Source organism: Microcaecilia unicolor, chromosome 4, assembly GCF_901765095.1.
Source record: "Microcaecilia unicolor chromosome 4, aMicUni1.1, whole genome shotgun sequence".
NCBI classification, from domain to species: Eukaryota; Metazoa; Chordata; class Amphibia; order Gymnophiona; family Siphonopidae; genus Microcaecilia; species Microcaecilia unicolor.
Window position 1 is genome coordinate 199,081,125 of NC_044034.1, and position 17,467 is coordinate 199,098,591.

The following is a 17,467-nucleotide window of genomic DNA, read 5'->3' on the forward strand; positions in this document are numbered from 1 at the left end:
TATGCTAATAGTTTTTAATAGGCTAAGTCCCACTAAAAAGCCTCTTTATAAAGGCAGTGCTTTCTCTGGAGAGCAACATCTAATGAAGAAGCGGGGGGGGGGGGGGGGGGGCACCAACTGATAGTTCGCAGGGGGGCACCAGAGACCCTTGGCACGGCCCTGCATCCAGCGGCCCAACCGATTCTTTTGCCGGCTTCCTGCTTTTAATATACCGAAAAAAATTTTACTATGCTTTTTTGCCTCTAATGCTATCTTTTTTTCGTAATCCCTCTTGGCCTTCTTTATCTGCGCCTTGCATTTGCTTCGACACTCCTTATGCTGCTTCTTGTTATTTTCAGACGGTTCCTTATTCCATTTTCTGAGGGCATTTCTTTTAGCCCTAATAGCTTCCTTCACCTCACTTTTCAACCACGCCAGCTGTCTTTTGGAGTTCCGCCTTTCTTTTCTAATTTAGTGGAATATGTTTGGCCTGGGCCTGCATGATGGTATTTTTGAACAGCGTCCATGCCTGTTGTACAGTTTTTACCCTCTCAGTTGTCCCCCTAAGTTGTTTTTCCACTGTTATTCTCATTTTATCATAGTCTCCTTTTTTAAAGTTAAACGCTAACGTATTTGATTTCCTGTGTATAGTTACTTCAAGGCTGATATCAAAACTGATCATATTATGATCACTGTTATCAAGCGGCCCCAGTACCATAACGTCCCTCACCAGATCATGCACTCCACTATGGACCAAGTCTAGAATTTTTCCTTCTCTCGTCGGCTCCTGCACCAGCTGCTCCATAAAGCTGTCCTTGATTTCATCAAGGAATTGTACCTCTCTAGCGTGTCCCGATGTTACATTTACCCAGTCTATATTTGGATAATTGAAGTCACCCATTATTATCACATTGCCCATTTTGTTCGCGTCTCTGATTTCTTTTATCATTTCTGCGTCTACCTGTTCATCCTGGCGAGGCGGATGGTACTACACTCCTATCACCGTCCTTTTCTATTTTATACATGGAATTTCAACCCACAGTGATTCAAGGGTGTGATTTGTGTCCTGCTGAATTTGTAATCTATTTGAGTCAAGGCTTTCATTAATATACAATGCTACCCCTCCACCAATCCGGTCCACCCTATCACTACGATATACTTTGTACTCTGGTATGACAGTGTCCCACTGGTTATCCTCCTTCCACCAGGTCTCAGTAATGTCTATTATATCCAATTTTTCATTTAGTGCAATATATTCCAACTCTCCCATCTTATTTCTTAGATTCCTAGCATTTACATATAGACATTTCAAAGTATGTTTGTTGTTCCTATTTGCATGATGCTTAGTACTGGACACTACTGATTTGCCATCTTTTGTCTGATCTTTAGTTGTATTTAAGGGCACCTGGCCTACCACGGTCTGTTGCGCAACCTCACTATCCAGAAACCCTATCTACCCTGTTTGTGAGGTATCTTTGAAAGATACCTTATCCTGAACCATGCGCTTTTGAGCAACTGTCGGCCTTCCCCCCATTTCTAGTTTAAAAGCTGCTCTATCTCCTTTTTAAATGCCGACACCAGCAGCCTGGTCCCACCCTGGTTAAGGTGGAGCCCATCCTTTCGGAATAGGCTCCTCCTTCCCCAGAATGTTGCCCATTTCCTAACAAATCTAAAACCCTCCTCCCTGCACCATTGTGTCATCCACGCATTGAGACTCCGGAGCTCTGCCTGTCTGTTGGGCCCTGCGCGTGGAACAGGTAGCATTTCAGAAAATGCTACCCTAGAGGATCTGGATTTGAGCTTTCTACCTAAGAGCCTAAATTTGGCTTCCAGAACCTCTCTTCCACATTTTCCTACGTCATCGGTACCCACATGTACCAAGACAGCCGACTCCACCCCAGCACTATCTAAAATCCTATCTAGGTGACGCGTGAGGTCCGCCACCTTCGCACCAGGCAGGCAAGTCACCAGGCGATCCTCACGTCCACCAGCCACCCAGCTATCTATATGCCTAATGATCGAATTACCAACTACAACATCTGTCCTAACCTTTCCCTCCCGTGCAGCACTTGGAGACATATCCTCGGTGCGAGAGGATAGTACATCCCCTGGTGGGCAGGTCTTGGCTACAGGAGTACTTCCTACTTCACCGGGGTGATGCTTTCCTTCTAGGAGCACAAAGGCTACCAGACTGGAGGTGGGACTTCTCTACAACATCCCTGTAGGTAGTGGTGTGCTGGTAAATTTTTAACAACAGGCTCTCTCCCCGGTCCACCTCTGCGCCCTCCCATCCACCTCTGCGCCCCCCCCCCCTCCCAAAATTGCAGAGCTGGCTATTGCCGGGGGGGGGGGGGGGGGGAGCAATGCATTACTCTCTCTAGGAAAAAACTATTAAATGATCCCAGGTTCCAATCTAATTCATGTTTAATGTGGGATAAAATGCCATAAATAAGTAAATAAATATAAACTTTTAATGTTGAGCACCTGATTCTCAAAGTGAACATATTCCAAACACTATAATGAAAATTGTTGGATTATTTGTTGTAAATAATTAGCAGATTTTAGTACACACAGCTTCAGCTTTAGAAATGTTAATTTCTTTCTTCATCTCTCTCTCATTCACCCCTGAATAATTCACTGCTGAGTCACTTTAAAGTTGAAGTAACAAAACATCTGTTTACTCACAGTTTGTAGTTAGATTATAATCAGACAGGCTTATATATACATATTACTATACATTTGTATTATCAGCTCCTTCCATGTGCTTAGATGGTAATGGATGCTCACACCACCATAGATCCTCTCAGGTTAGGAGAGATCATGAGCTCCATGTGCTCCATGTGCTGTGTCTGCTGCATCTAACCCCCACAGGAAGTTGCATAGCTGTGTGACCTCTCTAAGTAATTCACATCAGAGGTCACAGAGTAATCACAGAGAAATAATAGGTGACAGGCAATGCATGTAAAATACAATTACATTCCAACAAACCCCTTCTCATGCATAACTGTCATGCAATTATTTATTCATACAAAGTCCAAGCTTTATACGCAGATTCACAAAATGTTCTCTGGGTAACGGTTTGGTCATGATGTCAGCTGTCATCTCACTGGTGTGACAATAGTGTAGACTGATGACCCCTTCTTTCACCAACTCTCGCACGTTGTGGTATTTCGTTGCGATGTGCTTGGTGCGTGACTGAACCTTGTCATTCTGTGACAGTCGGATGCAGCTCTGATTATCTTCCATTATCTGGATTGGTCTCTTTTCAGCTATTCCGAAATCCAGCAAAAGTTTTTCAATCCACATCAGTTCTCTGCACGCTTCCGATACGGCCACATATTCAGCTTCTGTAGAAGACAAACTCACAATACTTTGTTTATGACTGGCCCATGAAATTTGTACATTTCCATACATAAACACATATCCACTTGTGGATTTATAATTAGAATGATCCCCTGCCCAATCTGAATCACAGTAACATATTAGTTTTGGATTACTATTGGCTGAAATCTTTAATTTACAATCAATGGTACCCTTTAAATACCTTACCATCCTTTTAACTGCAGTCCAATCTGATTTGGTAGGTGAGCTGACCCTTCTGCTCAAAATTCCTACTGCATTTGCTATATCAGCCCTGTATGTGGTAGCTAGATATAAAAGCTTACCTATGGCTGATCTATATTGGATGTTATCTGGTAAAGGTTCTCTTACTGTTTCATCCTTCAGAAAATCAGTGATCATGGGAGTGCTTACAACTTGGGCATCTTGCATACCTAAACTTTCAATAAGCTCATTTATTTTCTGCTTCTGGCTTAGAAGATAAGAACCATCATTTTGTTTCTCAATTTCTATACCAAGATAGTATGACACATTACCAAGTTCTTTTATCTCAACATTCTGGTTTAAACACTTTACAATGTCCTTGTACTCTTGCTCACTTTCGCTTGCAATGAGCAGATCATCAACAAAAGCTAAAATGTATGCATATTGTCCATTTCTGCACCTAGTGTACAAACATTTATCTGCTTCACCTTGCTTAAATCCTAAATTTGTCAATATTTCATGCAATTTATCATTCCAACATTTTGCACTTTGCTTTAATCCATAAAGACCTTTGTTTAATTTACACACTAGCTGTCTTTGTTTTGTATTTATGAAACCTGTTGGTTGTTCCATGTACAAGTCTTCAGTTATTTCTCCATGAAGAAACGCTGTTTTCACATCAATGTGGTTGACTTGCATGCCTTTTGAGACTGCAATGCTCAGAAGTGTTCTTATTGTCGTGTGTTTCACTACAGGTGCAAACACTTCATCAAAATCTTCTCCATATTTTTGAAGATATCCCTTTGCCACTAATCTGGCTTTATACCTTTCCACTTTTCCTTGTGCATTCCTTTTTAACTTGAATACCCATTTGCATCCTATAGCTTTCTTGCCAGGAGGTAATTTTGTAAGAATCCAAGTATTATTTTTATCCAATGCATCAATTTCTTCTTGTGCAGCTTTATGCCATTCAGCAGCTTCTTCTGCTGGCATTTTCTCAATCTCATCCCATGTTAAGGGCTCTTGAGCTTCTGCTGACTTTGTTAGGTAAGACAGTCTTGGGGGTGGAATACCTTTGTTTTCCCTGGATGAGCGTCTGACAACAGGTTGGTCTGACCTTTCCGCATCCTCTAAATCTGAGAGTTCTTCTCCAATTGATTCCCCTTCTCCAACTGTACTGTCTTCTTCAATGATCCTTTCTGTGTCTGTTTCCTCTGCCTGTTCCTCGTTAGATACAGATGAGTTGCTTTCAGACATCTGCCTTGGTATGGCATTTATATACACTGGCATGTCTATTATGGTTCTAGTTTCATATTCTGGATGATAAGGCTCATCTGGGATAATCCAGCCTTTATCAACCCTCTTGTTTTCATCAAAATATGTAACATGTCTTATGCCAACAATGCCAGTTTTCAGATTCAAAATTCTATATCCTTTGTGTCCTGGAGCATAGCCAACTAAAATGCCCCTTTCTGTTGTGGAATCCAGCTTATGCCTTCTTTGCTTTGGTACATGAGCATATGCTGTACTTCCAAATGTTCTTATGTGTGACAGGTTTGGCTTCCTACCATGCCATGTCTCATGTGGTGTGCGCTCAGCGCCTTTAGTTGGCATTCTGTTTTGTAGGTACACTGCTGTGAGAATGGCTTCCCCCCATAGTCTTTTAGGGAGATTGCTATCTGACAGCATACATCTGGTCATTTCCACAATTGACCTAAATTTTCTCTCTGCAACAGAATTTTGCTCTGGTGTATAAGCTACTGTTGTGATATGCTGAATGCCTTCTTGTTCTAGAAATGTGCGCATGCTTTGTGAAGTGAACTCACCACCATTGTCGGTCTGAAGAACCTTTGGTTTTCTTTCAAATTTATTGCTCACCATGGCTACGTATTTCTTCAGCATGTCTGTGACTTGACTTTTTTTTTTCAGCAAATAGGCCACACAATATCTAGAGAAATCATCCAAGAATATTAGCACAAATCTGTTATTTCCCAATGATGGGATATTAAACGGTCCACATAAGTCACTGTGTATTAAGTCCAGTACTTTATTACTCCTATTTCCTGTGTATGCAGGAAATGAGGGTCTCACACCTTTTTGAGTAACACAGTCTATGCATTTCTCCATTTTACCAGCATCTGCACTTATCTGAATGCCAGTGGCCAGTTGCTTACTGTAAAGATCCTGGATCACCTTAGAATCACGATGTCCCAGGCGGCGGTGCCAGATTTCCAGACTACATTTACCATCATTCTTCCTTACTTGCGCCATATGTGAGGCTTCACCTGAAATGTTCAGCTTATAAACATCATTATGCATAAAAGCTTCAGCATACACTTCATCATTTTTAGAGATTGTGCACTTACTGTTTTCAAAATGAATCACAAATCCCTTCTTATCTAATGTAGATACACTAAGCATATTGCAAACTGCTTGGGGAATATACAAGACATCACTTACAGGAATTTCTTTAACTTCATTAGACACTTTGCATTTTAAGAATCCAATACCTTTTGCTTGGATCTTAGCAGTCCCTGCGTTTGCAGTTTTAAGAATACCTTCCTCTGGACACATTTCCTGAAAGAAATCTTTACAATTGGTTAAATGGCATGTGCTCCCCGAATCCAAAATCCAAGTACTTTCATTTGAATTATTATTTACCATAGTCAAAGATTTTTCTGTCATTAGAAAGCCCTTGTGTTTATCTTTGTCCTTCATACATTTCCTGGTTTGAAAATTCTTTAGTTCCATTGGCTTAGGTGAGTTAGAGGGAGTGTTTTGTGTTTCCTTACACCATTTAGATACATGTCCCTCCTTTCCACATGAGTAGCAAATCAGCTTGCCCTTGGGTGGAGTTTTCCCATAGCTCCGCCTTCCTCTGTTCTTTGCCAAGAAATTTGTTTCATTTCTCTCTGACTGACTTTGAGAACACATCTCCTCAGAATCATTTATTATGCATTCCTGCCTTAGTTTTGATGTTGCCTGTTCAAAAGATTGCCCTTCAATGGCCTCATTTACAGACCTAAAAACATCAAACTTCTTTGATAGTGAGGTAAAAAGAAATGCTCTTTTCAATGCATCACACATGGGAATTCCAGAAAGTTCTAACTTTTGAAATGAAGACATAAGATACATAATGTGATCATTACATTTACTTTTATCCCTTAATTTGGTTTCATTCAACTCTGCCAACCAAATTGGTTGCTGCTTTGCATATGTAGTTGCATACATAGTTCTCAGTTTATATAAAATGTCCTTTGGTGTATCTTTTCCCTCCACTAATATGGCTTGTTTCTCTGAGAGAGCTTCCAAAAGCATGCACTTCACATAATAGTTTGCATTGTCCCATTCAGCCATATTTTCAGCTGTTCTGTCTTGGTCTAAGCATATATGTAATCCTTTTGCTCGAAGGAGACATATGAATCTTAGTTCCCACTGCTGATAATTAAACTCAGTTAATTTAGGCACCTTGAGAGAATAGAAAAATGGTGAATTTCCTCCCTCAGCCATTTTCTTAGCCTTCTGTCTGCTGTGTGGGGGGAGAGAGAGACAGACTGAATCTTTCCTTTAAAACTTAAGAGAAAAATGTGGCCCTTTTTTTTTCTGCCTGGTAATATTTCTCTTCTTTTTCAATTCCTGGCCCTGGGCCCATAACCCTTTTGTTGGATTATTTGTTGTAAATAATTAGCAGATTTTAGTACACACAGCTTCAGCTTTAGAAATGTTAATTTCTTTCTTCATCTCTCTCTCATTCACCCCTGAATAATTCACTGCTGAGTCACTTTAAAGTTGAAGTAACAAAACATCTGTTTACTCACAGTTTGTAGTTAGATTATAATCAGACAGGCTTATATATACATATTACTATACATTTGTATTATCAGCTCCTTCCATGTGCTTAGATGGTAATGGATGCTCACACCACCATAGATCCTCTCAGGTTAGGAGAGATCATGAGCTCCATGTGCTCCATGTGCTGTGTCTGCTGCATCTAACCCCCACAGGAAGTTGCATAGCTGTGTGACCTCTCTAAGTAATTCACATCAGAGGTCACAGAGTAATCACAGAGAAATAATAGGTGACAGGCAATGCATGTAAAATACAATTACATTCCAACAAAAATAAAATGAGTTTTTTCTACCTTTGTTGTCTGGTGACTGTTTTTCTGATCATGCTGGCCCAGTATCCGATTCTGCTGCTATCTATCCTCTTAACTCCGTTTCCAGGGCTTCCTTTCCATTTATTTCTTTCCTCCTTTCTTCTTCATTTCTGGTCCTCAGCTTCTGCCTATTTTCTCCATCCATGTGCAGTTATTCTCCTCTCTTCCTTTTCCCTCTTCTCATCTCCTTCCTCACTCTTCCCTCCCCTCCATCCATGTCCAGCATTTCTTCTCTCTCCCTTCCCTCTCCTCCACCCATGTCCAGCAACCCTCCTCTCCCCTGCACTCCATCCACCCACCCATGTCCAGCAGCCCTGCTCTCTCCTGCCCTCCATCCACCCACCCATGTCCAGCAGCCCTGCTCTCCTCTCCCCTCCATCCATCCACCCACCCATGTCCAGCAGCCCTGCTCTCCTCTCCCCTCCCTCTATCCATCTACCCATGTCCAGCAGCCCTGCTCTCCCCTGCTCTCCATCCACCCACCCACCCATGTCCAGCAGCCCTGCTCTCCTCTCCCCTCCATCCATCCACCCATGTCCAGCAACCCTCCTCTCCCCTCCATCCATCCACCCATGTCCAGCAGCCCTGCTCTCCCCTGCCCTCCATCCACCCACCCATATCCAGCAACCCTCCTCTCCCCTGCACTCCATCCACCCACCCATGTCCAGCAGCCCTGCTCTCTCCTGCCCTCCATCCACCCACCCATGTCCAGCAGCCCTGCTCTCCTCTCCCCTCCATCCATCCACCCACCCATGTCCAGCAGCCCTGCTCTCCTCTCCCCTCCCTCTATCCATCTACCCATGTCCAGCAGCCCTGCTCTCCCCTGCTCTCCATCCACCCACCCACCCATGTCCAGCAGCCCTGCTCTCCTCTCCCCTCCATCCATCCACCCATGTCCAGCAACCCTCCTCTCCCCTCCATCCATCCACCCATGTCCAGCAGCCCTGCTCTCCCCTGCCCTCCATCCACCCACCCATATCCAGCAACCCTCCTCTCCCCTGCCCTCCATCCACCCACCCACCCATGTCCAGCAACCCTCCTCTCCCCCTGCCATCCCCTCCATGATCCACCCATGTCTAGCAACCCTCGTCTCCTCCCTGCCCTCCTCCCCTCCATCTGCCTTCTTCCAGCCCCCCCCACTCCCCCGGTCGTCCATTATCTGTATGCCCTCTGCAGCTCTGCGAGTCCCCGATAGCCATTTCCTTCTTACGCTGCACCCCTACCTTTAAAAATTTTATTTTCCCTCGAGGCGCGCCGGCGTTGAAGGCTTGAAGCGAAGGCAGCAGGCTCAGCTCGGTTCCAGGCCTTCCCTTCGCATCATGGCTCCGCCCTCGTGCAAACAGGAAATACGTCAGGTGAGGGCGGAGCCATGATGCGAAGGGAAGGCCTGGAACCAAGCTGAGCCTGCTGACTTTGCTTCAAGCCTTCAACGCCGGCGCACCTCAAGGGAAAATAACATTTTTAAAGGTAGGGGTGCGGCGTAAGAAGGAAACGGCTATCGGGGACTTGCAGAGCTGCAGACGGATGATGGACGACCAGGGGAGCAGAGGCGAGTCGGTTCGCATGGGCCAACAACTGGCTCCCAAGATGCCAATACTTTTAACAACCGGCTCCAGCACACCACTGCCTGTAGGTCTCCTCTATGTACCTCTCTGTCTTCCTCAGCTCCACCAAGTCTGCTACTGTAGCCTCAAGAGAACGGACACGTTTAAGAGCTAGGAGCTCTTTGCATCGGGCACACACATATGACATCTCACCAACTGGGAGATAATCATACATGTGACACTCAATGCAAAAGACTGGATAGCACCCCTCTCGTTGCTGGACTGCTGACTCCATCTTAGTGTTTTTGAGTTTTTCAATAATTTAAAACTTGCTACAGTATTAAGGATATTAGCCTAATATAAAAGTGTCTTTTAGTTTGTGTAGTATATTGTGTGATTTATTTAGTGTTTCCTTCTTAGATGGTAATGAAATGTATTTAAAACTCTGTAAGAGCACTCTTTGCTTGTTCCCTAATTAAAATAACTGACTGTAAATGAAGAGTTGTCCTAGGGGTGGGTGGGAATATGAAATTTGATCCTGCAGTGGCTGTTAGATTCTATCTGTTAATGCTGTGGTACAAAGCTTTTAAAACTAAGTGGAAAAGACTATGGAGATTAGTTGTTAAAATTTGTTTTTTATATTTTTATTTTTGCCTAACACTAACCTACAATTCCTCCTTTAAACCCCAATCTTTAAGTTCCCAAAGCACAAAGCAAAGTAGCGTTCACTTACCAGAGAAATGTCCTCTTCTCTCAGAACTTCTCAGAAAGAAAGTTCAGTGGGACCTTTCCTCTTTAAATAGTTTTGAATCTAAGGGGCCTCTTTTAAACAGGCTCTTTGAAGCTGATTCAGCAACCTATGCACATGTTCTACTTCCCCACAACTTAATTATCACTTAATTGAGGTCACTGGATGAGCTAACTCTCCAGCAGCCAAGGAACAGAAAATTAACTGCCTTTTAGAACAAAGGAGTTCTGGGCTGTTTAGTTTCTACCTCTAGAAAAGGTTTCAGTTTAAAACTATGGGGGAAATGCCTATTTCTAGAGAAAAGTACAGTTTAAAACTATGGGAAAAGGGTTTGTACACTATCCAGCTTATAATCGAAAGTGATCGCTGGCTATCTTCCAGCACAAATCGGGAGATGGCCGGCGATTTCTTAAAAGCGGCGAAATCGGTATAATCGAAAGCGGCATTTTAGACAGCATCTCCGCTTTCCCGTCGCTTTGCCGGCGAAAGTTCAAGGGGGCGTGTCGGTAGATTAGCGAAGGCAGGATATGGGCGGGCATGGGCGTGGCTACCAGATGGCCAGCTTTCGCCGATAATGAAAAAAAAAAAGTGGCGTTAAGCAGTATTTCGCCGGGTTTACTTGGTCCTTTTATTTTCACGACCAAGCCTCAAAAAGGTGCCCCAACTGACCAGATGACCACTGGAGGGAATGGGGGATGACCTCCCTATACTCCCCCAGTGGTCACCAACCCCCCTTCCATACCAAAAAAATAAAACTAAAAACCTTTTTTGCCAGCCTGTATGCCAGCCTCAAATGCCGTACCCACCTCCATGACAGCAGAATGTGTTGTATCCTCCGACAGCCTTTCCCTGGTTGCGATGTGGCTCTCGGGTGAGTGTGACACCTTTTCTGTTAGGTGCCCTGCAGAGTCACATTAGCAATGCATTGTGGTGGGTGTAGGGTACTGGGCTCTACTCCCATGGTGCTTTCCCCCCCTGCTAACTGGGTCAGAGTGTGCCCTGTTTTGTTTCCTGTTGTAGTCCATGCCGTAGTGGCCATTTTTGTAAGCCAGTTTTAGTTCCCTTTCCTGTGTTACCCACGTTAGAGAACGTAGTTCTTACTTTGAATGGTGCTGAAAGAGGGCATTGTACACCATTATGCCAGCTCTGACCTACTGCTAATCTTAGTACCAGGGGACTCTTTGCCAGTGGGGCACAACCTCTGATCTGCAGTTAACTGTAAGTAAATGTGGTTATTTCAAGAAAGGACTTTTTCAGAGAGATTAGTCTTCAGGTGTGAACTGGTGTGCCAAAGTTATACAGCAGCAATAAGTCCTAGAGGCTGTATGCAGGTCCCTGGAGCAATTTTAGTGGGTGCTGTACATTTGTGGGTAGTGGGTTTGGGGGGCTCAGCTCCCAAAGTAAGGGAGCTATGCACGTGGGAGCTTTTCTGAAGTCCAGCGCAGTGACCCCTAGGGTGGCTGGTTGGTGTCCTGGCATGTCAGGGGGGGCAGTGCACTAAAAATGCTGGCTCCTCCCACGGCCAAATGCCTTGAATTTGGCCGGGGTTTGAGATGGCCGACATAACTTTCCATTATCGCTGAAAAACAAACCCGGCCATCTCAAACCCGGCGAACTCCAAGGCATTTGGCCGGGCTAACCCGTATTATCGAAAAAAAAGATGGCAAGCCATCTTTTTCGATAATACGGTTCCGGCCAGCTGTAGCGCCGCCGCCAACATAGATCACCGGCGATCTATTTGGCCGGCGACGTTCGATTATGCCCCTCCACGGCAACTAGTTAATGATGCTTGCTTTTCTCTCTCTCTTTTTATTCCCCCCTTAATACTAAACTAGGGCCTGCTTGCTTTTCCCTCTCTCTCTCTTTTATTCGCCCTTAATACTAAATTTGATCCTGCAGTGGCTGTAAGATTCTATCTGTTAATGTTGTGGTACAAAGCTTTTAAAACTAAGTGGAAAAGACTATGGAGATTAGTTGTTAAAATTTGCTTTTTATATTTTTATTTTTGCCTAACACTAACCTACAATTTAAACCCCAATCTTTAAGTTCCCAAAGCACAAAGCAACGTAGCATTCACTTACCAGAGAAATGTCCTCTTCTCTCCAGCAGCGAGAGGGGTGCTATCCAGGCTTTTGCATTGAGTGCCACATATATGATTATCTCCCAGTTGGTGAGATGTCATATCTGTGTGTTCAATACAAAAAGCTCCTAGCTCTCAGAGAACGAGTCTGTTCTCTTGAGGCTACAGTAGCAAACTTTGAGGAGCTGAGGGAGACAGAGAGATACATAGAGGAGGCTTACAGGGATGTAGTAGAGAAGTCCCACCTCCAATCTGGCAGCCCCTGTGCTGCCTTGGAGGAGGGAGGCCTTCTAAAAGGAGAGCATCACCCTGGTGAGGCTGGAAGTAATCCTGTAGACAGGACCAGCACACCAGAGAATGCATTTGAGACCCTGTTGGCTGATCTGGGGAAGCGGACAGGAGATCTGGAGCAGAGGGTTTCGTCTCTGGAAGACGTGGGCCCATCGGCTGCGGAGGAGCGGGGCAAGATGGCCAGCGTGGTGAAGATGTTGTTGGAAAATGTGGACAACCTCGAAAACCGCTCCCGGAGATCTAATTTAAGGATCATTGGAATACCAGAAACGATCGGGGATACGATCCTTTCCACTTTAATGGAAACTTGGCTGAAAAAAGAGTTTGCCCTTTTGGATAGTGCGGGACCGTTATGCTTTGAACGGGTGCACCACGTGGGCAAGAAGCAAGATGGCCGCGTCACTCCGAGAGCAGTGCTTATTAAGCTACATAATTATATTCATAAGGCTGAAATTTTACGTGGCTACAGAGCGAACAATACAAAGGCCACAAGGTGCACATTTTTCAGGATTACTCGTTTGCTTTGCAAGAAAGAAGGTGACAGTTTACGCCATTGTGCCGACAGCTGTATGATAAAAATATCAGATGTATGTTATTATATCCGGCCACATTAAAACTAATGCAGAACGGACATTGGCATACTTTTGAATGCGCAGAGAAAGCGAAGGCTGGTGTGGCTAAAATATTGAACAGTCTTCTGGTTGAGAAGCCATCAGACTGCCTGGGACATGTGTGGTGAGGTGGAAGGTATACTGAGGATGTCAGTGAAACGATAAAATTGTTGTTTGTTATTGCTGGTTTGAAAGCAAACTAGGTTATAAAGTAGGTTTGAATGCATTTGTTATTTATAGGGCGCGGAGGTCCCTGGCAAAATGTGTGTGATCTCAATATCTATCTTGTTAGAAGATGGATAAAGACAAGGGTTCATTTGGGGAGAGGGGAAGAAGAGGGAGGGGAGGGAGGGATGGGAGAGGGGGAGGGGAGGGGCAGGTATAGTGGGTGGATTATGTCAAGATGGGGAGGAATTTACACTTAGGAATGTTTTGGGGGCTACTGGAATTAGAAATGACTGGGTTACTGGGACTAACTGGTTGGGATGTAAAACTGAGGTTTCCCTGGGGGGAGGCTGGGACCCCTGGGAGGGAATACGAAGATATCTGGAATGGGAGCTGACCTTTGGGAGTTATAGATAAGGGCATGCAGCGTTCCGTAAGATTGGCGTCCTGGAATGTCTGTGGAATAACCTCGCCAGTAAAGAGGACAAAAATTTTGATGGCACTTAAGCAGCACAGAGTAGAGATCGGGTGTTTGCAAGATTATCAGCGGAATAGCATAAAAAACTACAATGTAAGTGGGCGGGAGAAGTCATATCATCACCGGCAACTGGTAGAAGAGGGGGAGTGGCGGTATTGTTACATAAATCGCTAGCGGGCAAGGCCAAGTTGTTGTTTAAGGATGAGGAAGGTAGATTTGTAGGGGTACAGTTAAATCTTTAGGGAAGAACGGTGCTGCTGGTGCCAGCAGGGTATGATAAATTTTTTTTTCCTAAGCTGCTTTCCTATTGTCAAAAGTACCTTTCTCTACAGTTGGTGGTTGCGAGAGATATGAATGTAGTATTTGATGAGTTGCTAGACAGGTCAAACTCGGTAGGGGCTAGGACAAATAGGGGGACGTCAGTTCTTGAGTCCTTTAGTGAGGCCTTAGGCTTAGTGGATGCCTGACGAGTACTGTATCCAGGGGAGAGAGACTTTACTCACATAACCCTTGCCCATCAGTCGCTCTCCCGTCTGGATTATATTCTGTTGTCCCAGGGGCTGTTGAGTCAGGTTCTCATGGCTACGATAGGGCCAGAGGAAGTGTCCGACCATTCCATGATATGGCTGGACATGGAGGCAGCACCCTATTTTCAGTAGGCGGCGGGATGGAGATTCCTAGCATACCTGTTTACGTCGCAGGACTTTGCTAAATATTTAGCAGAGAAGTGGGAGAGATTTGTTGATGCAAATCATCAGCATATTGAAGACCCCCTTCTTTTTTGGCCTACGGCCAAAGTGGTATTACGCGGAGATATAATAGCCTATGTCAGTACCAGGAAACGTAGGATTACACAGGGGATCATTGACCTGGAACGGAAGTGGAGGACAATAAAGCGGCAATATGTAAGAAGGCCGACCCCCATTCTGTATGAAACTTTAATAGCAACTAAGACTGCTCTTGATAGACTCTTGCATGAGCGGACGATGAAGTTGCTCATTTATAATAAATATAAATTTTATAGACATGGTGAACGGGTGGGGGAGTATGTTGGCCCGCATAGTAAAAAGAGGGAAAAGATCTTATTATTTCTCAGCAATTTATAATGCCAAGGGAGGAGTTTCCAATAAAATAGAAGTTATAGCAAACATTTTTCATCAACATTTTGCAGAGTTATACAAATCTACAGGAGTAGAAGCGGACTTAGAATCTAAAATCTGGGGATATTTAGAAAAGGCGGGAATGCCAAAATGTTCGGAGGACGCGCGGTGTCTGAGCTTAATCATCCCATTTCAGGGAGAGAATTGCAGTAGGCTATTAAGGCACTGAAGCGATTTTATGCCCCGGGTTCTGATGGATTTAGTAGTGAGTTTTATAAAATGTTGCAACCACCCTTGATGGGCCCGCTTAGCGACTATTATAGTATGGTAGTGGAAGAAGGGAAATTCCCACCGTATGCAAATACGGCGCTGAATAGTTTGATACCTAAACCAGGGAGGGATTTACAAGATCCAGGTTCATATCACCCAATTTCGCTAATAAATGTAGATGTTAAGATACTGGTGAGGATTCTAGCGGAGCGTTTGGCGCCTTTACTGCCCCAGGTAATAGCAAAAGATCAGGTGGGGTTTGTACGGGGGCGACAGTCGGTAGTTAACGTCAGGAAATTGATTTCTACGGTAATATGGGGTCTGGCTTATTAGTGAGCCTAGATGCAGAATGTGCTTTTGATTGGGTGTTGTGGCCCTTTCTTTTTGCTGTGTTAAAATGGGTGGGCATTCAGGGTTGGTTCCTGCAGGCAATAGAGTCTTTGTACACATAAGTACATAAGTAATGCCATACTGGGAAAAGACCAAGGGTCCATCGAGCCCAGCATCCTGTCCACGACAGCGGCCAATCCAGGCCAAGGGCACCTGGCAAGCTTCCCAAACGTACAAACATTCTATACATGTTATTCCTGGAATTTTAGATTTTTCCAAGTCCGTTTAGTAGCGGTTTATGGACTTGTCCTTTAGGAAACCGTCCAACCCCTTTTTAAACTCTGCTAAGCTAACCGCCTTCACCACTTTCTCCGGCAACGAATTCCAGAGTTTAATTACACGTTGGGTGAAGAAAAAGTTTCTCCGATTTGTTTTAAATTTACTACACTGTAGTTTCATCGCATGCCCCCTAGTCCTAAGCGTGAACAGACGCTTCATATCCACCTGTTTCACTCCACTCATTATTTTATATACCTCTATCACGTCTCCCCTCAGCCGTCTCTTCTCCAAGCTGAATAGCCCTAGCCTCCTTAGTCTTTCTTCATAGGGCAGTCGTCCCATCCCCGCTATCATTTTAGTCGCCCTTCGCTGCATCTTTTCCAATTCTACTATATCTTTCTTGAGATGCAGCGACCAGAATTGAACACAATACTCAAGGTGCGGTCGCACCATGGAGCGATACAACGGCATTATAACATCCTCACACCTGTTTTCCATACCTTTCCTAATAATACCCAACATTCTATTCGCTTTCTTAGCCGCAGCAGCACACTGAGCAGAAGGTTTCAGTGTGTTATCGACGACGACACCCAGATCCCTTTCTTGGTCCGTAACTCCTAACGTGGAACCTTGCATGACGTAGCTATAATTCAGGTTCTTTTTTCCCACATGCATCACCTTGCACTTGCTCACACTAAACATCATCTGCCATTTAGCCGCCCAGTCTCCCAGTCTCGTAAGGTCCTCTTGTAATTTTTCACAATCCTGTCGCGATTTAACGACTTTGAATAACTTTGTGTCATCAGCAAATTTAATTACCTCGCTAGTTACTCCCATCTCTAAATCATTTATAAATATATTAAAAAGCAGCGGTCCTAGCACGGACCCCTGAGGAACCCCACTAACTACCCTTCTCCATTGTGAATACTGCCCATTTAACCCCACTCTCTGTTTCCTATCCTTCAACCAGTTTTTAATCCACAATAGGACATTTCCTCCAATCCCATGACGCTCCAATTTCCTCTGTAGCCTTTCATGAGGTACCTTGTCAAACGCCTTTTGAAAATCCAGATACACAATATCAACCGACTCCCCTTTGTCCACATGTTTGTTCACTCCTTCAAAGAATTGAAGTAAATTGGTCAGGCAAGATTTCCCCACAGAAAAGCCGTGCTGACTTGGTCTCAGTAATCCATGTCCTCGGATGTGCTCTGTAATTTTGTTTTTAATAATAGCCTCTACCATTTTCCCCGGCACCGACGTCAGACTCACCGGTCTATAATTTCCCGGATCTCCCCTGGAGCCTTTTTTAAAAATGGGCGTTACATTGGCCACCCTCCAATCTTCCGGTACCATGCTCGATTTTAAGGATAAGTTGCATATCACTAGCAGTAGCTCCACAAGCTCGTTTTTCAGTTCTATCAGTACTCTAGGATGAATACCATCCGGTCCAGGAGATTTGCTACTCTTCAGTTTGCTGAACTGCCCCATTACGTCCTCCAGGTTTACCGTGAAGTCAATAAGTTTCTCCGACTCGTCCGCTTGAAATACCATTTCCGACACCGGTATCCCACCCAAATCTTCCTCGGTGAAGACCGAAGCAAAGAAAGTTGTGGATGATTACCAGGTCATCCAGCGGCCCAACCGATTCTTTTGCCGGCTTCCTGCTTTTAATATACCGAAAAAATTTTTTACTATGTTTTTTTGCCTCTAATGCTATCTTTTTTTCGTACTCCCTCTTGGCCTTCTTAATCTGCGCCTTGCATTTGCTTTGACACTCCTTATGCTGTTTCTTGTTATTTTCAGACGGTTCCTTCTTCCATTTTCTGAAGGCGTTTCTTTTAGCCCTAATAGCTTCCTTCACCTCACTTTTCAACCAGGCCGGCTGTC